This window comes from Buteo buteo, chromosome 22, assembly GCF_964188355.1.
Source record: "Buteo buteo chromosome 22, bButBut1.hap1.1, whole genome shotgun sequence".
Taxonomy (NCBI): domain Eukaryota; kingdom Metazoa; phylum Chordata; class Aves; order Accipitriformes; family Accipitridae; genus Buteo; species Buteo buteo.
In genome coordinates, this window is record NC_134192.1 from 23,826,909 (window position 1) to 23,849,728 (window position 22,820).

At 44.2% G+C, this 22,820-nt stretch overlaps 1 long non-coding RNA gene across 1 annotated transcript; it reads right to left on the reverse strand.

The window, feature by feature from the left end:
- Nucleotides 1-914: 914 nt before the first annotated feature.
- On the reverse strand, nucleotides 915-10,958 carry LOC142043126 (uncharacterized). Its single transcript, XR_012653950.1, has 3 exons — nucleotides 10,850-10,958; nucleotides 4,112-4,175; nucleotides 915-3,771 (listed from the first exon to the last, which is right to left on the reverse strand). It is a non-coding gene; the product is annotated as an uncharacterized LOC142043126 (long non-coding RNA).
- Nucleotides 10,959-22,820: the final 11,862 nt, after the last annotated feature.

The following is a 22,820-nucleotide window of genomic DNA, read 5'->3' on the forward strand; positions in this document are numbered from 1 at the left end:
GCTTACTTCAGATCAGTAAAATGCTCATTCATACTATGGAAATGAGTCACTTGGGAGGGAGAAGAAATTTCTGAACTCTTATTTTGCACAGTGTGAGAGTCTCAGCTCTGTTTAGTCATCATTTTGTGGCATGTCTTGTATTAAATGATTCACTTTTTCCAGAGCATGTGAATTTTGTATGTTGCTGAATGTTAGAATAACAATTTCTTTGGTGCCCAAAAGCCAACAGAAAAAAGTGGATGGTGTTATTTAAAGCTTGACCTCACAGCCAGCTGAAAGACATGTCCTGGCATAAGACAGTAAGACAAACTCATTGCCTAAATGTGTCTTCTTCTATTTTGTAGTGAAGATGTAGGAACACTGCCCAGTTCCCAATGGAGCTGCAAGCCTGAAACACAGGAGAGCTCCCCAGCTGGGGGGGCTGTGAGGCTCACCACGTTCTGGCCCACCAGGCTCCTAGTCACCAAGCAAAAGTCCCAATTCCTGACTCTTATCAGCACTTTCAAGTATTTCACCGTGGTACCTGGGATCCTGATTTCCAGATACAAGTAAATACCTGCTGGATTTTTCTATAGGCTGTCTTCTTTTTGCATGCTTGCTGTTTAAGCCAAGTCACACTCAGTGTTTGCTTTCATTAATCTCTTAAGAAAAGGATTGTCTTGAGGGCAGAGGCACTTGTAAGATATAATCAGGCAGAAAAAATTCATGAGCCAAGTGGTGAATTCAAAGATTAAAAATCCTGTAAGCCTTGTGTACCAAACACGGCTCCGGTCCCCTGGTCAACACTCAGCCATCTGCATCGGCTTCTGTAGGAGGGGGCAAAAGTGCAGCAGATCCTCAGAAAAAATATAAATTTGTAATAAATAATGCACACGCTTTAACAAAACAAAGTTTTATTAATTACAGCACTTCAAGTAGCAGTTTGTCTGTCCTGAAAGGGGCACTTCAGGCTTCCAGAATAAGAACAGTGTATCACAGTGCATCAAAGTACTAAGACGTCCTTCCTGCAGAAGGAATCGGCTTTGTTAGGCAACATGCATCCGAGTTTTTTTAAGTGACTTGATGAAATTCTGTTCTGCTTTTACTGGATACCCAGCCCTTACCAGTGTTTCCTTTCAGTCTTCTGAGAAACAACGATGTCAAGCACTCTTCCCTGGCTTCTGGCCCACCAGTGTCCACAGCATCTCTGACGCTGCCAATATTCATCGTAAATAACTCCACTCTAGGCAGATTACTTCTGTGAATTCTGATAATAACACTATTCATAATTTTTTTAAGTGTATTACTGCAGCCAAAGGGATTAGAATATTTTTAAAGATTTTAGCAGTTGTAAGTAAGAGCTCACTATTTTCATCTCATAGAACCAGCCAAGTACCTCTGCATTATTATTGCTTGATTTTTGATGTAGAAGCAAAATTCAGGCTTTTCTCAGAGAGTGTCATGAAGGAACACAAAGAGAAGGTGGAAAGGAAGAGGGGAGGGTCTCTGAAATTACTCTGGAGATGCTAGGCAGGGTATAGTCACATAAAAAAGGTTTTCATTTAGTGTCCTTGTCAGAAAAAATGCACTTTAGTAATCTCAAAGATCCCAATGTAAGATGCATGCTCATTGGGCCAGGATATTTACCTTTCATTAAAACTGAGCTGACTTTATCTGACATGCAAAAAACCCCTATTTTGCTTCATTTAGTCTGGCTGGAAGGAGACAGTCCTGCTGCCAGCCGCCTCCTGCCCCGGCAGCAAGACGGGTGCACCTAGTTTCACTGCCCCTTTCTGGGTGTTGCCTTTCGGGCAAGTTTATCTCCCTGAAGGAGGAAAAAAATCACTTCTGACACCAACTAGAAAAAGCATGATTGCGAAATTTAGAAACTGGCTGGTAAGCATAGCAAAGAGCAGGAAACTCCTCCGCACTTGCTGTTTGTCTTGGGTTTGTGAAGTCTGACCTTCAGTTGACAGCTCTTGTGCCCCTGCTCACCTTGGACTACAGGCCACTCGGGAAAGTGCTCGCAGCTCCAATTTTCAGCTCTAATAGTCTAAGTGCCAAGTAACTGCTACCAGCAGGGCATGTCAGGCATTCGCTGGTACCAGTTTGAGTGTGAGGACCTACTGCAACCTGAAGGAGGGAAGGTTAGAGCTGAAATTCATCACGCTTGGGTTTTGTGCCCCATATCCTTCTTCTTCTCAGGTGGGCAGAGGCTTATTGCTGTGTTTGGGCTGGCAAGATGTATTGAAGGTCTGGAAGCATAACGGAGGGAGGTTGTATGTAGCATTTTGGCTATTAATACTTGGGGTTTGGCTTATTTCATTTTTCTTTCCACCTTATCACAGAAGTTCAGTTTCTCAAAACCGCAGTCTTTAATTGAAGCTGGAGGCCATCCCCCTTGCAAAGTGCAAAAGTAATCAGAAGTGCCTACATCCACTTGTGTGTTGGGGAGTGTCTGAGGTATCTGGAGTACTTTATGTTTTGCTGATAACCATCCAGCGCTTTGAGGAGACCCTGGGAATCACCAGCTGGGTAGTAGCTCTGTTATACATCCACCCGAGCCCGAGTGCGGTCAGAGGAACATCCATGGCCCTGGTACCCACAGCATCACTGCCAAGGGAGCCGGAATAGCACTGCAAACCCCAGCGCATCCTTCCCTGCCTCTGAAACCATGGCCACCGAAATCGCTGGTGATCCCTCTGGGTACAGCACATGGAGCCTTCAACACAGGGGTTTTCTGAAACTCCCTCCCCGCCCTCGTAGGGCTGCAGCAAACGACTGCATTCTGGCTTTCCACCTCCTGTTTGTTTCTGAAGGAGGATGTGAGAAGCTATTTACTACTTTACTGTAGCAACCTCCCAAGAATAGCTCCAGGCGTGTACCGAGATGTGGCAGCTCAGCCCCGCTCTGTCCTGGGGACTCTCGTGGAGGGGCTGATGCCACCTGCGGGACAAGCCCAGCTAGGCTAGGTCAGCTTGGTGCTCACCTTGTTTCTCGATCCTACCTGCTGATTCTGATGGGTCACCTGGGTTAGAGATATTTTAGGACATAGATCATGTCTTTAGTGTACAACTGTACAGCTCTTGGCTCAGCGGATCCCTGAGTAAGCCTCTAAGCACCCTTTTTATATAAAAAAATATTTGGGTTGCTTTAGTTTTTACAACCGTTCGTGAAATGTCATTTGTTTCACCTGCACGGTGAATAAACTGTAGACTGCAAACAATCAAAGCAAGCCCGCGGTGCTCTAAGGCTGTCAACACAAGCACCCACAGCCCAGCTTCGTTGGGTTTCAGTGCCAAGGGGCTCCTCAGCCCCAAGCTCCTCATAATAACCAAGGCTAAACAGCATCAGAAAACAGGAAGGTTTAAACTCAATGGTGTGCCAAAACATGAGCTTTGGTCCTTGGTTATTGAACAATTTTCAAACCAATAGTTTGAATTTGTGTCGAAGTGTCTTCTGTTTGGTGACACAGCGCAGCTTCCCCTGGGAATACGTGCTACTTCATTTTTAGCGTAGATCTGTTAGACACGCTAAAAAATATTTTGTAGTAGATGTATACATTGGCAATCCTTAAAAGAATCCCCAGGAAGTAACTGAGGGACCTGAGAAGGGCTGCGGCCGTGCTGGAGAAATGAAACAACACAACCCAAGGGCTGCGGGTGGGAGCAGAAGTGCTGCTGGCCTTCAGGAGGACATCCGTCTGGAACAGGGCGCACTCTGCAGTCACCAGGATCCAGATGATCCTGGATGTCAGTCTGGCATTTTTCACCGTCCGCAAATGGCGAGAGTCTGTGGGGAAGAAGGTTATCAAGTAAGCCTCGACGGCGACGCAGCTCAGCAGCAAGCAGCTGACGTGCGCGTTTGCAGTAAGGAGGTTCTGCAGCAGAGCTGATGTGAACGCTGTAGAGGAGATGCTAACTTCAAAGGCCCAAAGAACCATCGCAGAAACAATGCTAACAGAAACCAGGATGTCTGCCTTTGCGAGGCTCGAAATGAGAACCACAGTGGACTTGGATGAAACCTTTGCAGACTGCAGGATGATTATCGTGTACAAACTGCCCAGCAAGCCCAGAAAAGTGCTGATGGCATTTGAAGAAGACAGGACAAGGTATTGGATATATTTTAGTACCAGGTATCTTCTAAGATCTTTCATGTGGTCTCTCTCCATAGAAATGCTTGTTAGGGAAGCATACCTAGAATACATATAAAAAAGGACGATTAAATGTACAATTAGTTGGATAGATTCCAGACAAATTATTATGTACCTGCATTTGTACAGACACATGCTGCCATCCTGCACACTCCAGCATTAATATGGCATTGGTTGGTTACCCAGCTTCAGAAGCACTCAGCATGTGAAATCCTCAGGCTGCGTCAATTATTAAATAAATTGCATGTAAACCCAGGTGATAGCATTTTACTATAGTTAACACAGGAGTCGTTGCAGGGTACTGGAATGACTCTTGACTAATATTGGAAAAACTGAAGTCAGAATAGAGCTACTTTCATTATGCAAGTTTTTGTCTGTCTGCCTTTGTGGGTCAACACAAGAATGAAGAATCCATTCTCTAGTGTCGCAGCAAGAAAAAGATTTCCAGTTGTGCTGTGTAGAAGAGTAAATGAGATATTTATTACTCATTCTGGGAAACAAAGTAATAAACTAAAGTGAATGCTATCCATGAAATGTCCCAGTTGAATCAGTAGTTGAGAATTACCATACAAATACCCATTTCATTTCCTTTTCCTATCGTTAGTGCAACTCTTCTTACACATTCGTATGCGGTCTCTAGCTTCTAAACAAAATTGAATGCCCAGGCACAGTGTGGGAAATGGCAATAAATTACAGATGCTGGGCTACCAGGGAAAAGGTGGGCTCAGCAGTCCCCGCTGCTACAGCTTCACAAGCACACAGCTGCTGGCTGCAGGAGCCCATTGGGTTTTTTAAGTTTTGCTGAGAAGGGATGTGGTCTCTGGTTCGGTGTGCGGTTGGTGACAGCATCCCCGTGTGCTCTGGAGCTCCCCGTGCCTGTGAGCTTTCAGCTCTGAGCTTCCCAGGGCCATGCCGGCTGCTGCATGGCTGGAAGCTGGTCCAGCTGGTGCCCAGCCCCAGCTACGGCACCATTTAAAATGTTTCATCATGTTCTGATTTTATATCTACATTTCTTTGGGAGTAAACTAAAAGCCAAGAGCCATTTCAAGCATTATTGCTAAAACGTATTGTTCAAGTTTCTTTTTCTTAAGTACCGTTAACAAAGCCTGAAACCAACTTGCTGCCCCACCAGTGGTGTGTCTCTTGGCAACCACTGGCATTTTACTCCTTGGGCTTAACAAAGCTATAATTAGATACAACTCAAATTTTCCCCTGAGAAAGCTATACTGTTATGTTTCCAGTTTGTTTATTAGTTGAATCTCCTAATGCATCCAGTTGGATGTTTATGAACCAGTTGTGAGGTCTGACCTGGAATTTGAGGGAAAATTTATAGACCTGTGGGAAGTCACACAAACGAGCCTTGGGATGAAGGCATTTGGAGGAGGACCACATCCGTTGCTCCTGGTGCTTCTGGGTGCCTGGAGTCCTTTCGTACTCTACCCACCACTGGTTGCCTGCAATCTTCTGCAGCAGTGGTGTGCTTTGGGGTTGAGTTTCTCTCGACAGGCCTGATACAAGCCTCAGTTCACTAAGGTGTGCGAGCAAGAGGGAAAACTGCATCGTCCAACTGTTAGGTAACGTTGCTCGACAGAATCAGCCATCACGAATGGCACACTGCTGCATTTAGGCAACATTTGAAACAATGAAATTTACTAAAACAGCCAGTTCCCATAGGCTGCCAGTGGGAGTCCTTGATCTGACCATTATCTCCTATAAAAGGTTGCGAACAGTCCCTTTGCCTTAAATTCAGCAGAAAGAGGTAGCTGGATGATCCACTTCTGCCTGGGGGTCCTTCACAACTCAGTGGGCAGCTTCCAGTGGAGTATTTTGCATCTGTGAGATTAAATTGGCTTTGTAACTCTTCATGGTTGTTTCGTATCAACATGCTGAAGTAATCTAATAAGTCGGGGCTGCACCCCAAGGCTCTACTCATTTCCTATACATGCAAAGTACCCATCAACTTCAACTACAGCTTTGCGTGACATAAAGAATTGGTTGAAGATGACTAACAGCTCAGGATCTGACCTCGTATTTACACAGTCATATCTTAAGCAGGAATGAAGTTTATAAAGTGCCCAGATATTTTTAGGGCTTAGTGTAATTTGTGTAATATTGCTTCAAAAGGGCATAAGTGCGAATTATCCTTGTGTGGGATAAAGTTACAAAGAGTAAAAGGCTAATTTGGTTAAACCACTAGTTTCCTATGATCTCAAAAGCAAGAAAGAAGTTTACAAAAAACGGAGTGAGGATTATATGATGAAGATTAGTATAAAAGAATAGCATAAATGTATAAGAATTCTATTGGAAAGATCAAGACACAAGATGAAGTGCAGTGAAGAAGTGATGTACAGTTAAGGAGGAAACACTCCATAAATCCATTTTCAGACAAAGGAAGACTGGGGAATGAATCTGCTACCTGCAAAGTTTGCACTACCAACCAACTGTTGGTGCCAAAATCAGAAGACAGCAATTCTTTTTCTCTGAAAGGCACGCTTATGGCTGGACATGTGCCACAGCGAGAGCTAGCAACAGAAGACCTCCAGTAAGGTTCCTGGAGAAGAAACTAAAGGAAGAACAAGATAGATGTTGCTTAGATAAATTCTGTGGTTTCAAAATTCTGAGCTTCAAGTAATTTATCCAAGCACACTTAGAAACTGGCTGAAGCAATTGCAGAGATATTCATGGTTATCACTGAGAAATTTTACAGGACAAATGGTAGAAGTTCCAGAAAACTTGAAATAGTAACGACGTGGCCTGTCCTTAAAAGGGAGGAGTAGGGCAAGAGAAGCCAGAAAATTGTAAGCTTCAGTTCCCAGAAAACTACTAAAATAAGCAAGCAAATTGTTATCTAAATGGTATAGATTGTAAGAAGGAACAATGTGGATTTCTCACAGATATAGCAAATTTACTGAGCCCAGCTTCCTTCTGTAACAGGATAATAGATCTCACAGATGAGGAGAGAACCAGAAAGTGTCATATGTCTTGAATTTGACTACGACTTTCAGTGTTGTTTCATGAGACATTCTTACAGAGGAGCAAGCCAAGGAAATGTGGACTAGACAAAACTATGATTAAGTCATGCATAGCCGGGTGGGAAACTAAGAAAAGGCTAGTTATCAGAAATTAGAGTAATGATGTATCTATCAGATGGGGTTCTGCAGAGATCTGACATTTTGTGCATTTTCATTAACTACGATAAGGAATAGAGTGCATGCTTATTAAATTTGCTTATTAAGTCAGCTATCACAAATCTACAAGTATAATTTCAGACCCATACAAAAGCCGGTCCCTGCATAGCAGTGAGCGGGAGGAAAAACGAACGTGTGGGCAGGAGGAAGGAGCAAGCCAGGGGAGGAGGATGGCTGCGGTAGGCAGCAGTGTTGGCACAAGTATCTGTGCAGCCTGCGGATGGCAACACCCGGAGCTGGAGTCAGCGACAGTTGTGTCGGGAAAGGCAGATGCCATCTTGCGATGCATAAACAGGAGAAATGTCTGTAACCACTTGGGATGAGTCTTTGGTTTCGCTCAGGAGAAGTTAGGTCTTCACTGAAGTATGCGGCCAGTTTTGAGGCCAATGGTTCAAGAAAGGTATCAGTTGCTGAAGATATTTCAAGGAGACTGAGGGGATCAGAGATTTAGCTAAATGTAACAATGACATTGTTTCAGCACTTCTCTCCTTATGTGAATTCTCAGTATTTCTAACGGGATACCTTGGAGCATGTACTACAGAGCTTTTCCAGTACAGCTACCGAACAGGTCTGGGTGGTTGCTTTAGTCCTTGCCTGTTTTTTCTTTTGATGAGATGATTGCAATATTATAATTCTGAGTGATTCCTATGAAAGGTACCAAGCCAACTTTTTTAAGAGTGGGATTCCCATTACTTGTTGAGACTTGATTTGTACGAACTTGACTCATCCAAGACTCGCATGCACCTTTTCTCTTTTTTTTTTTTTTTTTAATACCTGAGCCAACTTGTTAATGGAATCCTTTAGGGAAGAGGTAGGAAAAATTTATTCCTGTATTTCAGCTGAACAGTGGTACAGTTCATCTTGTCCTGGTTTGCCACAATGATTAGCTAGAAAAATGATTCTGCATTTTCTGGCAAAAGCAAAATCTTTCTGAAATCAATGGTCTATGCTCTTTCCATTAAGTCAAGGGGCTTTGCCACTAGTCCTGGTGCAGCCCCTTTAGTGTATGCTAACTTGCCAAGAAGTGGCTTTGCTTCACTGCTGAGGGTGCGGTAGGGGGTGAAGAGGAGGGTTAATCTCTGAGCATTGATGTCTGAGAGTTGGTTTGACCACTTGTTTCGATACAGAGCACCAATGAAATGAAGATCTATTGGAACAAAACTATCTGAATCCACAATGTGAAAGCTCATACAACTCACTAGCTAGAAGTGGAGGAGAACCAAGCTGTGATATATACAGTTGAATACTGATTTATCTTGTTACTCAAGCAAGTTACTCCTTCTTTGGAAAGGTACAGCAAGAATATTCTATCATTTTTTTTTATTGCAACCTATTTCCATGTATATTTTCATTAAGTACATCTCTGAGGAGACAAATTATATGCCTTGATAAAGATCTTTGCTCATTTTATGACAACCGATTACTGTTGTGAATTGTTGTTTGCTGGAAAGTACACGTAACCTGGCCCAGGCTGCTGTGCACTGAAGACCAACATGCATGGCCACAGGACTTCAGCTAAATTCAAGGCTGTGATCCCCAGATGAGGGGTAGTAAACAAATCTAAGCTGGTTTGAGTGGCTGAATGAGTAAGCAAAATGTGCAGTTCATTAACTTTGGGATTTTACATCTCTGGAGAATGTCAAAATTTCATTGGAAAACAAACTGAATCAAACAGAAGTTTGCCATGTGGATAAAACCATGCTTCTGCAGTGAGCCGGGCTCATTCATATATTTCCTCCATCCTTTTTTTTCACTGAAGAAGTTTGAAAGGAAGAAGACACCGATGGCTGCATTTACAGCAGAGCTTTATCTTGTCCATGTGGAGCGTTTTAACTCTGAGCTTCTGGGCACTGGGTCCTACCTTACACCCCAGGACCTGGTGATGAGCCCATAGCCTCTTCTAATGACGAGTGGTAGAAAAGGAAGCTGAGCACCCGGTACAGCCGGAGGAGATGCCCAGAAGCAGCCAGTCCAGACGCTAAGGAGCTCAGCGTGTTTTTCACGTCTTCCCTTCTTGAAAATGTCGGTAGTTTACATAATGCTGCCAGCATTTTGCATTACATTGCAATGTACTGTGGAAAGGAACTGGATAGAAGATGCCTTCCCACTTCTCGTTAGAGCTGTGTCAGCGGTGTCCTTCCTTTCAAGCCACGGCTGCCCCAGGAGATTGGATCATTGCCGTGGCTCCCTCCTGCCTCCCTCCCCCCCTTTCACACTATGATTTAGTGGTTAAAACTGTCATCCAGAATGTGGCAGAACGAGGTTTGATTTCCTCCTTCGCCGCAGGGGATTTAGGTGTTTATCTTTCATGGGTGTCCCAACCAGCAGGCTACAGGTTGTCCGGAGGCGGAAACACCTTTTGTACCACCTAAGGAATCTGGTCACAGTGTAGGAAAACAGCTGACACGCTGGGCCAAGGGGCAGGGATCAGGAAAAGGCTCATGGATCACAACACAGGCAGTTGCAGATGTTTGCTAGGGAAAAGGGCATCCTGGTTTTCCATACTTGCTCCAAATGCTGTTTGGATACATCTGCTCTAGTAAATTAAGCAGAGCTGGGAGATGTTCCCGGGTGCTGGAGCTCAGTTCTTCATAGTCTTGAGGACATGGTCCTCGTTGCTCTAGCCGTGCTTGATGCCAGAGATCAGTCCTGGACACAACACTAGTCAGACATAGCTTTTAGGTATGTAAGAGTAAGGAGTCATTAGATAAAGAACAGACGTACGAAGAGTGCACAAGGCAAGGTCTGAAGGCACAGGCTCCTCCTTTGGAGAAGGTGGCTGCCAGCACGGTTCTCCCGAGCTCCCGCTGCCGACATCCTCCTCCACATCCAACCCAGCAGCTTCGCTCTCGCTGGGAAATCTTGCCAGCCTGCGAAGGACCTCGGGGAACGGAGAGGAGGTGCTCTCCCTCAGCAGACCCTTCCCTCTGCCTGGACCGAGGTAGGGATGGATGGGATCGTGCCTGGGATGGGGCCAGGTGGGAACGGGAATGGGGGGCTGTTTCCAGAACAGCTGCTCCCATCCTGCCAGAATTGGTGTAGAAGGCAACCTGAGCCAATTCATCTATTTATTTACAGTTTTTCAAAGCAGCCTCTTGTGGTATTCTTTACAGGTCATCCGCAAGAGGATTGCTGCACATGGACAGTTACACTTAGACAGTTTTTGTTTAATCCTTATTCAGATGAAACCTCAGTTCAAGCTCATGGGAGGTTTCCTGAACTAGCACTTTGTGTTTCCAGCGGTATTGTTTTTTATCTCCACAGAAATTGCTCTTCTGAGACACTTTACATTTGTAAATTCCAGTTAATAATAATTTTTCATTTGTTATTGGTATGCCATTGTAATCTGAGAGGCACACAAAAATATCTCCTATTCTTAAACAAATACTTCCTTTCAGAATTCCTCCTGGAATTGTGTCAAAGAATACACAGAAGAGGAGAAAAATTTGAAACCCAGATTACCACTGAATATCCTGACTGTAATGAAGTGATATTAGCTTTTACTTAGTTTAAAAGCAAAAATACTTACATTTGCTGGAAAAAGCAGCCAGGAATAGTTTTCTGCATCACTGTATTCTGTGGATGGTCTGCAGCAGAACTAAAATGTGCCGTTTCCCTTGGATTGCTTCCTGGGTTTTATATATAGTGTTGCGTATTCAGTAACACGTCAGAGCACGGGGCTATGCTGACAGAATTTGTTTTGCTAGGCAACATCCCCAGAGCTGGTTTCACAAGAATTATGTGCTTGAATCATGGTAGCTATTAACTTCAGCTGTCTGGAAAAATTGATACCCTGTGTGGAAGAGGAGTCCCAGACACTTCCTCAAATACATGCTTTGAGATGGAGCAGATGACAGGGTGTAATCCTCAACTCTTCTGGGTGTCCCATAAACTAACACAGATTATCCATGAGTAAAAAAATTATTCTGAGCAAAGAAAATATGTCCTCTGGCATGAAAAGCAGCACTATATCTAGCTGGACTGGGCTATCCTCAATTAGTGTTTGTGTTGGTGTTTCCTGGGATACCCAGGTTTGATGCTGATTACCTTTGTACTAACCCTCCTCTATTGTTCTCCAGGCACGATGGTGGTTAAGCCAAATTCATCCGTGTTCCAGGGCAGGGGTGTCTCTTCACGAGGTCTCAGCACCACGGAGAATAGCAAACCGATATGTTCAGAGCCACACGAACACGTACCACAGCTCCCAACCTTGTCGTGGATGATGATCTCATGCCTAGAGTCGATACATGAAGGCAGGGAAATAAAGGCAGTGATGCTGCATTGGTTTCTGCTCAACAGGCAGGGTTTGCGGCTAGTCCAACACCAGCTCTGCCGGCAGCATGCCGTTCCTCTCACCTCTTCTCTAAGTGACGGAAAGCTGTAGAAAAATAAAGCAGCTGAAAATCCAGGTGCTGCAGAGCACTGTCATTGCAGCCGCAACCTGAGGATCATGCAGGGAAGGCAGCCCTGTGCTCTGCTGCCTGCTCAGAGAGCAATGGCCATCCTGGGTTTGCACTGGATTGCTGGTGAAAGGACATCTGCCAAAGCCAGAGAAAATCCCTGAAAAAAAGGGATTTGACTGGTTGGTGATTAATATAGCTTGTGCTTTGATTTATGTGTATAAATATTCATTTTTATATTTGATTTTAATAAGAATGAGTTAGCTTCTGCCAGAGGCTCTCCATAGCAGTTTTATTTTTTACGACTACCATTTCTATTATATTTGCTTATTTTGCTTGCACGCTGAGATGATACAACAGCACCGTCAGCTGCAAGACCATAAATTCTGCAAACAAGCTACACACTTTCTCAGAGGCTTGAAATTTCATAATAACTCATGCAAAGATACGGCAAACCCTCTGTTTCTCCAGGGCACCACCCATTTAGTCAGACTGCTTCCCCTGTGGCACCAGCTCTGTGAAAACAATAATAAAATCACAGGGAAGGCAGAAGGGGTGAGACGAGGTACTCCCGGACCCGAGCTGTGCTCCGCTTCAGCTTGCAGGGCTGGCAGACATCTGCAGAGCCAGCACGGAGAGACGGGACCGGCCATGGGAAAGGCGGCTGCAGTGAAATCTTTTATCAGTTCCCTCAGTTAATCTTTACCTGCATTAGTAATAGCTCCAGATGACTGATGGCTTTCAGTGCTCCTCTTTGAACCCACCAGTATCTCCCTTAATGCAAACAGAATGAACACAGCATCCCTGATTGATTTCTGCAGTGGCATGAGATGGTTTCCAATATTTCTCCATAACCTGTTTATTTTGTGCTACACCCTTGTTTGAAGGCTTTGGCCAGCTCTGTACATTGATTAGCAGTGCTCTTTACAGCTGATGACTTTTAATTTTTTTTTCCTTGGCAACTAAAATACAACTGAATTTAATTAGAATTCAGCAATAGGTAAGAAAATTTCAATTTTCTTCTCTCCAAAGTACTCCACTGTACTTTTGACACCAGAGGGTTTCCAGCACTTTTCCCTTGCCATCTCATCAGTGTCCCCTCTCCATCTCTTTGTAGTGCAATTTTGTACACCCCAAAACACTGCCAAGGGGCACCATGAAAACTGCCTATTGCCTCTACAACCTCTCTCTCTTGCTGATACTGAAAACAGTCCTATTCCTATTTCTTTTCTTTATACCAAAGAGAACTTTGTCAAGGAAATCCAGATAAGTTACATCATGTGAATATGTTGCATTTTTGGGAGGTTTTTTTAACATGCTTGAAGCTTTCAAGGAAATTGTAGGAAGGCAGTTTTCTTGTTAAATAACTCTTCAGCTTGGTCCTACAAAACAAGTCCTAATTCTCATTCTTTGGTGGTTAACCATTTATCTGGTTTTAAAGTCATGCTGGCTGCTGCGATTCCCTGGGCCTTCCTGGTTTACAGCTATGGTACGTACAACCTGTGCTGCTCTTCTCATTTTTCACATTAGTTTTTTCTTTTCTCTTAGGTTCCTTGAGAAACCAGAACAATTACTGTCTGATCTTCAGGCAAGCTTTCCTGTTTCTCCCCTCATTAAATGGATGGAGGTTGTCCTGCCTGGGCATATGACTTTATACCATTTCCCATCTTTATTATCCTCAGAGAATATGCCTTTCTCCAGCACCTTTTGTGATTCCTCACTGAAGTTCTCCACAATTTCTTATCATTACCTTCTCTCCCTAGCCTCACAGAGTGTAAGAAACTCATTTTAAAACTACAGACCAGCCAAATGACTGTCTCTTCTGACTGGAAAAGGGAGAAGGAGAAGCCAGGCAGCTATTTGCAAATATGAGGAAGAGTTGAGCGACAAAGGGAGAAGACTCGAGGACAGGAGTGACACGTAGCAGCTCCTACGGGCACCGAGTGGGAGCCAGTATGGCCAGACCTTCCCAGGCAGCAAACCAAGAGGAGGGCTTCCCAAAAGCCGCTGAGCTGACCTGCTTTGTGTCCCTTCCGATGGAAAAATAGCAGAGTCTGCATACTGGAGGAGAAGAAATGGGAGAGTTTCAGCCCTATCCCTGCTGGTTCGGGGCTTCAAACAGCAGAAAGATGAGCATACTCGCCGAGGGAGGGATGGACTTTCCAATGTGTCTTCAAACCCAACGCAGCTGCCTCTCGGACATAACCGACATCCTCAGGCAGGACATGAGGCGAGGTGATTGCGCCTGTGCTGGCAGAGGACGGTGATTATCTCCCCTGGCCATGCACAGACAAGAATCTTCCAAGATGTTCATCACAGAGAGGATGTTTTATGTTGGCCCCCTGGTAAAACGTGAAGGGGCAGGTATGGACATGTGTGACCTGGGTGTATTCTGCAGCTCTCTCAAGAACACAAGTTTCCACTTTCCACCTTTCCAAACAGCTCATCAGCAAAGAAAATAATCAGCTCACTTGTTTTATTGCCTTTATTCTCTATTTTCAATATAGAAAAGGAAATTCACTTTTAATGAGGGCAAATGCTGGGATAAAGCATTAGTAATGTAATCTTCACTCCTTGAGGACGGTAAGTCCAGCGATAAGACACCATTGCAAGTGGCTTCCAGGATTTCATCAACCCCTTTTGCATAACTGACAGAAAAGATTTCCTTGCAGGGAAACTGGGAGAAGGTTGATGGCTTAATCCTTTTTGTCTAAGGTATTGAATGTAACAAGAGTACAGATAAAATGCATAAAGAAATGGTGGTGATTCATAAAACTGGGGGGGAAGAACTAGGTACAAAAATGTTAATGCAAATCTCACTTGGTTTTGGCTTCCTCCTTCACTGACTAACTCACATTTCCAATCGGGAAATAATAGTGGTAACAGCCCTTTGGGAAATGCCCCTCATCCAGGCAAAAGTAGCAAAGAAGGAAACTCCCCATAGTTGCCCATAGCTGAAGTTTTGGGAATCTCTTGAATGAGTTCACAAGTTCTCAGCTGACAACTCTTCTAAAAAGAATACGGGAAAGCCTGAAACCACCCTACAGCCCAGGTTAAGGGCTTTTGGGTTCTCGCCCTGCAGAGCTATGTCCCTGCCTGCACAAATCCCTCCTTAGTGCTCACTTGTTTCTCTCCCTGCTGTGTGACGAACAAGCCTTCGTGCCTTTTTATTTTTGTTCATAACGTGGTTTTACGTGCAGCCTATCATTCTTGTTTGAGGCTCACAGCAGCCGCAGATCCCACAGTAGCTACTGTGGTCAATACAGTCTGTTTTCAATTAAAGGTCTGGGAAAGTGCTTCCCCTTGAGTCACAGCATTCCTGCGCTGCCATCACTCAGCTCATCTTCGAGGACAAGGGTGGTGGGAATTTCCCCGGCCCCCACAGACTTCCCCAGCTCTGGCACCACAGTTTTCTGCTGAATGCCTCCGCTTTCCACACCCCGCACACGCTCGCCGTGCCCCTGGCTGGACTGCCTCCATCACGGCCGGTCCTCGTGAACCACACAGCGTGAAACTACATGCATACATTGTTTTCTTCCACGTGCCAAAAATTAAATGTGTTTTTTGCTCTGCCCTTGGAGGAGCACTAGAGGCAATTTTGAGACCTCCTCCAAAGATAGTGCCTTCATGTGTCCCCACACTAAATTCTGCCCTCTTCCTTTATTCTATTTCCAAGGCATCATATTGTTACTTAGCTAACTGAATCATAAAATTAAGTATATTTGAGTTTAAAAAGACTTACTACAACCCATCAAAGCAGAAGGGTTTTTTTCATGGCAATTACTTGTCCAGTACTTTGTCTTGATTAGAATTCACCTAATGACCTTTCCTCCCTTTCCTCGCTGCACAGTTTAGGAGCTCTTCCTACTGTAAATGGCATGTTTGCTTGTTAAGTGTCCCCTTGTTACTTGCCTCCATTTATCTAAATTATCATTTATTCATAACCTGTGTTCTCCCTCTATTTATTACTCTCTTGGTGTTTCTTTGTGCCTAACACATATATAAAAATTTATAGTCTTACTCACAGAGTCTAATATTGTATTCATAAATAGGGCCAATTGTTTTGACTTTTTTAGCTTGAACAAGATGCATAGGAAAATCACTAAGAATATATGGTGAATTTTTAACAGCTTTTCCAGGTAAGGAATAGCCAAACCCATAATCATCAGCAGAAGTTATCCTGTATGCTCTGCATGGTTAAGGGAGTCTATTTTTCAACCTCAGGCCACGACACAGGTACACAAAATTTTACTTTTTCTTGTATTTCCTGCATTTCATAAGTCATCAAACCAAGAGTCTTTCAACACTTTTGTTTTCCTTCCTTTCCTCACACCTGAGAACAAACAAATACACTATGTGAAGCACGTGAGAAGGCAGAAACCCACATCCTCCAGCTTGCCACAAAAGAGAAGAGTGAGCTTATTTCTGTGGTTTTTCAATAGGAATTATCTTGTCAAATTTGGAGCTGCATGCTACACGCAGCCTATATTTATTATTATTCCTAAGAGCAAACCAAAGCATGAGAGCAGCACTGAGGTGACTCTTGGAAATGTAAATGCCTGCAGGAGTTGGTCTGCATCCAGCCCTCCCAAGCAGAAGGAAAATGGCAGAGCTGTGTCACTGTGAGCAACCCGTCCACTCACTTCCTTGCTTCACCTTAGAAATTTTTTGGTATTTTGTTAACATTCATGTAATAACGTTGCCAGGAATTGAACTTTGCTCCACAGCAGATGAAACTGCAGCGAAGCACGATTCATGTCCCACATCACCACTGCTCAGCATTGAGGAACAGTCTAAGGACATCTGTAGTTTGATTTATGCTGGAAACTTCCCAGGAACGCACTGCTGCTCTCACGTCAGTCTGTAACACACCCCAATTCCGTGCTCCCCCAGGTATCTGCCCACACTGCTCAGCTCCCCCCAGCCTGCCTGCTTAGCTGTTTGCCTTCTGCTGCTCTTAGTTGTAACCTTGGTATGGTCAGACATAAATAGGCTCCTCCGCTTGAAGCTATTTGTTGTTGCACCAGCGGCGACAGCAAATTTACTTTTTTGGCCTCAGTTTTTAAAAATTTTGGCAGACTGAGCATCACCAGTGATTGATGCTGGTGTGTCCTGTTCAATGGCCAGCCAAGCACAAGAAAAAAGCAGGTTTTGCTGCAGGTGAGTCCTGAGTCCCGGCAGGGCAAGGAAGGAGCAGGTACCAGCAGTGTGCATCCATCATCTGCCCTTGCAGAGGTGGCAAATGGATTTGTAGGTATTCAGCCATCTCTCAGGACTGGCAAGCGTTTCAACAGGCTCGGATGGTATCTCTTCCATAGTGTGCAGTCCATCATGGCACCAGCAGCATCACGGACAGGATGTCTGCAGGCACTGGTGAGCATCCACCAGGCAGTAAATCCAGGGAGCCGACAGGGACACGGTCACGCAGACACGGGGTTGCCACTATTGTTCTGGAGTGGGTTCAACACAGATTTCGCAGAAAAATGTTCTTTGCTGTCCTTGAGACCCTGGAGGATAAACATTTGTTGCTCCCCTAGACTTTCTTTGGGAATAATGTCCTCCATAAACACTTGCGATGCTTCCCCTGAAAATGAGTTTAATTTCTATTTTCCCCTGAGGGAAAAATAGAGGACACACCAAGGAATTTGTTTTCCAGTGACTGGGGCTACATTAGAAGAAAATATTTGCAAACATGTTTTTCAGCTTGGCATTAGTTGTTTTCCAAGGCTATCTTGGTCTGAGGTTGAGATTTTCATTTGGGTTTGGGTGGCGGAGTGTTCCTGATGTCTGGGAGTTGGTTTGCTTTGTTTATTTTTTTTAAGAAAACAGGTTTTTTCAGGCTTGTAAGCTGGAATAGCAAATTATCATTGAGTAAAGAATGAAGAACCCCTAGAACTGAAAAATCAATGAACTGAAAACAGCACTTGAGGTCTGGATATGTTGCAAATGGTTGAGTTTAGTAGAATGAGATTCCTGTTTCCTAACAGCACCAGGAAAGAGAAGATTTGTTCAGGTCTTGTTGGGTTTTAATTTGAGATGGGTGACACACAGCACCAGTGCCATTTCCAGAATGGTACCAGCCCAGACTGGATCTTGTAGGTCACGTACAATCAGAAGTAATGTTGTCCCATGTCTCATCAAATGAATATTTACCTGGGGTAAGGGTATTCTCCAACCTTTACACCTTTGTAGCAAATTAAAGCAGAGCAAAAGCTCTTTACAGTGGTGGAAGGTAAATGCAGAGTCATCGGAAAAAAACAAAAGGAGTATTTAGGATGGTACGAGTTTAGTGAAGGCATGGCTGGAACGTGGCAGGATTCGAGCCGGTGAAGCCTGTACTAAGCAGTGGTCTCTGACAGCTCACTCAGCAGCTGAGCTGGAAATCCCGACCCACCAGCAGCAACAACGCTAATGCCATGATCTCTCTCCATCCAGATCATTGTACGTGCAGTCATCGCATAAAGCAACCCTTCCACCAGCAAGGGGACCTGAAAAAAGTGCAAGATGAATTACTGCTATTGCCTCCATTGTTTCCCAGAAATTTGCTTTTTCTGTATTGAAGATTAACATTGGTTATCTTCAGCTGGCTTGGGGGAAAGTTAGTTGACAGAAAGAAAAATTTATTATTTCTTTAACAAAAGAACTTAGGAGCTATTTAGAGTGTTATTGTTGCCTAAAAGAATGTAAGGAGGAAACAAATTCTGCGCTACTCCAAGCAATTCCCTTTTTAGTAGATGTATTTTACTTGGACAGATGACAGGCATTAGTAAATTGTTTCTTAGTGGGAACACACGGATGGACAAAAATAAATTAAATAGAAAAAGAGAGCAACCTAACTGCACCATTGCCAAACTTCTGAGCAACCTTACTGGCAAACCTAGAAAATAATTTTGGAAACATACTTGTCCTAAGGGAGTTTTCAGGCCTATTTAATACTTAGATTGTTTGAACATTGAAAAACTGGTCGTTGTCCCTCATTGGCCAGATTTCTTTGCATTCCCATTTAACGTTTTTGACAGTCAATAATGTAACTAAGCACAGGCAGGTTGAACCCGGCAGCATACAACCACCTGCGAGCAGTCACCGAGAGGCATGTGGAGGGAGTAAATCCTGCAGCTAGCTGACGAAAAATGACTGTACAGGCAGCTCTGTGGATGGAGGGGCTGGCAGGGACTGTCTTGTGCTAAGTTCTCACTGTGCTTTCCTCTCACAAGGGGACTGAATATCTCGGGTTTTCATATTGAACACAGCCCCCAGATGTAGCACAGCAGCTCCTCATGAGCAATCACAGGTTTATATAGTTCCCATGGTCAAGAAAAGGCAGGAGAGTGAGGGATTGTTGGTAATTGCACAGCTGAGGTTGAGAAGGTCAGCTTGGAAGAGAGGGAAAGTGGGTTTGACCAGATCAGTTGGGATTCAGGAAAGCCAGAGATTTTCTCAATTAGTCCTGGCCAAAATATGCTACTCCCACATCATGCAGAGCCTCCAGCACACCCTCAGCTCTGGTCTCCATGGAAAACCCCCCTTAGCTGTGTCTTTTCTTCAGTGGACCTCCCTGTCTTCACTCCACAGCTTCGTTAATGCCCGGCTTTGATGGAGGAGGATCTCCACAGCCCTCTGATCGCCCAAGCAGGATTTCAGCACAAGTGATTCCCCTTTCCTGACACTTGTTCTTGAAGTGACTTGATCCATCTAATCTCACCTGTTTAGTTCTTACTGCTACAGCACTAATGTGGCTGCAGACCTGCTCTCTCACTGCTGCCGTGAAAATCATTCCTTTTCCTGGAAGTGAAGCTCACGTAAGGAAGCAAGCAAGGAGTTAGAGGTGAGAATATTGACACCTTTCTCTTCTATTTCCTCAAGCCTTTGCCTTTTTATATTTGCATTGTCACCTCTTGCCTCACTTTCTCTCTCTTGCTGCAGCTTGTCTGCAGCATTGCAGGTTCTTGCATGAGCAATTACTGTTCTTTTGCTTCTCGTTATCTGTAATAGCGATGCCGTAACTCTGAGGAAAAAGCTTGGAGGCAGCATAAACACTTATTATGCAAAAATGGTGCTTTGTCCATCCTTACCCTCTCTTCCAGTTGTGCTATCACTCCTGCTTCTTTTTTGTGTGTGGCTACTGCACTAGTTTGGTTTTCAGAAGTTTGTAACAGACATGAATAAAATTGCAGTTAAAAGAGGGCTGCCTTCAGTACAGTAAAAGTCCTTTGGTGAGCTTCAGCCCACTAGATGCTTTGCCCACTGAACCCTACCAAGAAGATAAACATTAAATGTTTATTTCTGGTTCACAAGGAATTACTCTTAAATTACATTATTTCTGGAGGGCCTGTTTCAGCCTGGTACCACAGCCTGGTGAGGCAGACTGGTTACAGATAGGTCTATCTACTGGTTCTGGGGCCTCAGCCAGCCCCACCAGCAGTGGACACCGCTGCCTTTGCAAAGGTTGGGAAGGAGCAAGGGCCAGAACAAGCCAGGCCTTCCCCTGAGGTTCCTCTTTATTTTCCCCAGGAGAGACTTGATGGTTCAATTCTCATGAAAAACCTCAATTCACTGCCAACAGCACGTAGCTTTTTTTATGGCAAAGACAGAGCTTTGGGCAAATTGCTTGAGACAAGTAGACTAGAGAGAGCACTGGTGCCAGTGCGAGTGGAAGAGAGCTTCGTATGAGCTGGGAAAGCTGTAGCTTTTGGGATCCAGGGCAACAGAAAGGAGAATGTTGGTTGCTGCTCAAAGAAATTCTGGTCTTAAGATCAGAGAAAGTTGGTATCAGGATTTCCAGAGCTTGTCACTTGACAGATCACAAGTTGGCTGAAGCCAATAAAAGATCTGGAGAGAGTCTGGGGGTAGGAGGAGTAACTTATCTGTTAAATGAGGGAATTTAAAAACAGAAGTTTGGGGGTTTTTAAGGCCACACCAGTGGTTTTCAGAAGAAAAATTACTTTCACTGCCAGCTGAAACTGAAGATATTGTGTTACCTGCCTCCTCACAAACCCAGCCCAATGTGCACAGGTGATGGTGCTAATGCCTGTGGCTATCACCACAACCTGCACAGAGAAGGCTAAAGGATTCCCAGCTTTCTCTTGTTTTACTGGGATTTGCTTTTTCCTCTCTTTTGAAGAGAGCACTGGGAAGTGTAAAATAGGACCTAGGACCCGTCTGTTGTTCCTGGCAGTAGTCAGTGCAGTTGCAGAGATGCAAAAGTACTGAGAGCTGGCCCTTGGCAGAGGACATGTGGCAGGTATTCGTGCTGATTTCTGTGCTGACATTGCCCTACAAATTTGCTAGAACAGCTACTACTTCCAAAATCTCTAATGTCTGTAAAACAAAAATAAAGGCTAAATAATGATGATCCTGTTCTATGGAGTCCTGCTGTGCCTTAGAAAAAATCATTGTGGGAAAAATTAGAAGGAAAGCACAACATAGAAATAATGATGCATACAAGTACAACTAAATAAATAATGGAGCAGGCCAAGACTTCAGCTGAACTCAGGACTCATGGTTCCTGCAGTGAAAGTCTGAGAGTTTGGAAAACATCGGCTTGATACTTTTTAATTCTGTTCTAATACAGAACTTTAAAGGCAGGAATGATAAGCTGGAATCTGTTTTTTGAAGGCAATGGAGGAACTTGAATGTGGGCAAATTAATGGGAAGATAATGCAGAAATCAGTTGTTCAGTTTAGCTTTGGGTGGGCACAAAATGCAGAAGTCATCCTCTCTAACTGGGTTGCTCTGCTTGGGTCCGCTGCTCTTCACAGAGGTTGGGCAGGTACAAAGTACATGGTATACAGTAGCCCTACATGACTTGCATGAGTGTAAAACATTATGGTGCACTTCAGGAAAGGCTCTGGAAGAGCTACAAAGGCTGCAGGGCAGAGAGCAGCCACCCAGATTAAGCGCAAGTATCTGAACAAACAGCCTTTAATATCAATTCCTTGTCAGTGTCAGCCCATAAGTTAAACAGAAGCATAGCTGATTTATCTCAGAAGTACTCAGATGGCCAAAAAAGGCCTATTTTCATGATGTGGGATGATCTTCAGCGAGCAAGCATCAGCCGTAAATCTCTCAGATATGTGCAGACAGTTTGCACAGAAGTCTGAATTTTCCTGGGAAGAGATTGGCGTTGGCCATGGGTTTTTGCAAAAGTGCAAGGTCAAAAGTCATTCCTGAGCCTGACCTTGCAAAGCCAATGTGGTTTTGATACACAAACAGCCACAGACTATATAGATAAAACTGCACTGGTGTGCTTTACTTCTATGTGTACCCTGAGTGTTGCAAATTTGAAACAAAACCTCATAAAAACGACTTCAGGGAGCTCAGGAAGTTGGGGAAAGACCTAGCTCCACCGGTGGTACCTCTGGGCAATGACTGCCCAGTGACCTGCATCTCTCTAACTCGCAAGATGATGGATCAAAAGCAGCACAAAAAGGGATTTAAGACGTTGCTTGGCAATGGGTGATGAGCTCCAGTCTTCACTAGCTGGTAACTACAGTACTTCTTTAGCTCTCTGTTTCCCAGCACTTAGAAATTTACTGGAAGAGACTGAAAAGGTATTAATCCCAACATGAGCATGTCTCAGTTTTGCAAAAGCTCTGCTGATATCCGCTGGACAGGGTATGTTATTTGTCATCTCCCAGAGGAGAATTTTTCTTTTCCGGCAGCATGTTCGTATTTTGAGCGATCTTCAGATGGATGGGAAGAGACACATTGTCTTTGGATTTTAAATGCTGCTGCCAAAACTCAGAGTCAATATGATTATAAAGCTATGATTTTAATTGCTGCTCTGTTAAATTTGAGATCAACCCAATGAATCATTTTATGGCATGTTCATGGCGGGTGCCCTCAGTCTGAGCCCAATGGCACGGCTTTCCCTAGAAGTGACTGACCGAGGACTACAGCCTGGGCTGCGGATTGTTCCCAGCCTCCTCCACCACATGTAGTACCACTGCATTTTAATTATCAGCGATCACAAGGGAAATTGTCTTGTGTGTGATTTTTGTTTGTTTTTTTGTTTTTTAAGGAAAAAAGCTTTCACGCTAGCTTCCTTAGCTGCTCCCCTTTCCTTTCCCAACCCAGATGACAGGATGATCTGCACATCAC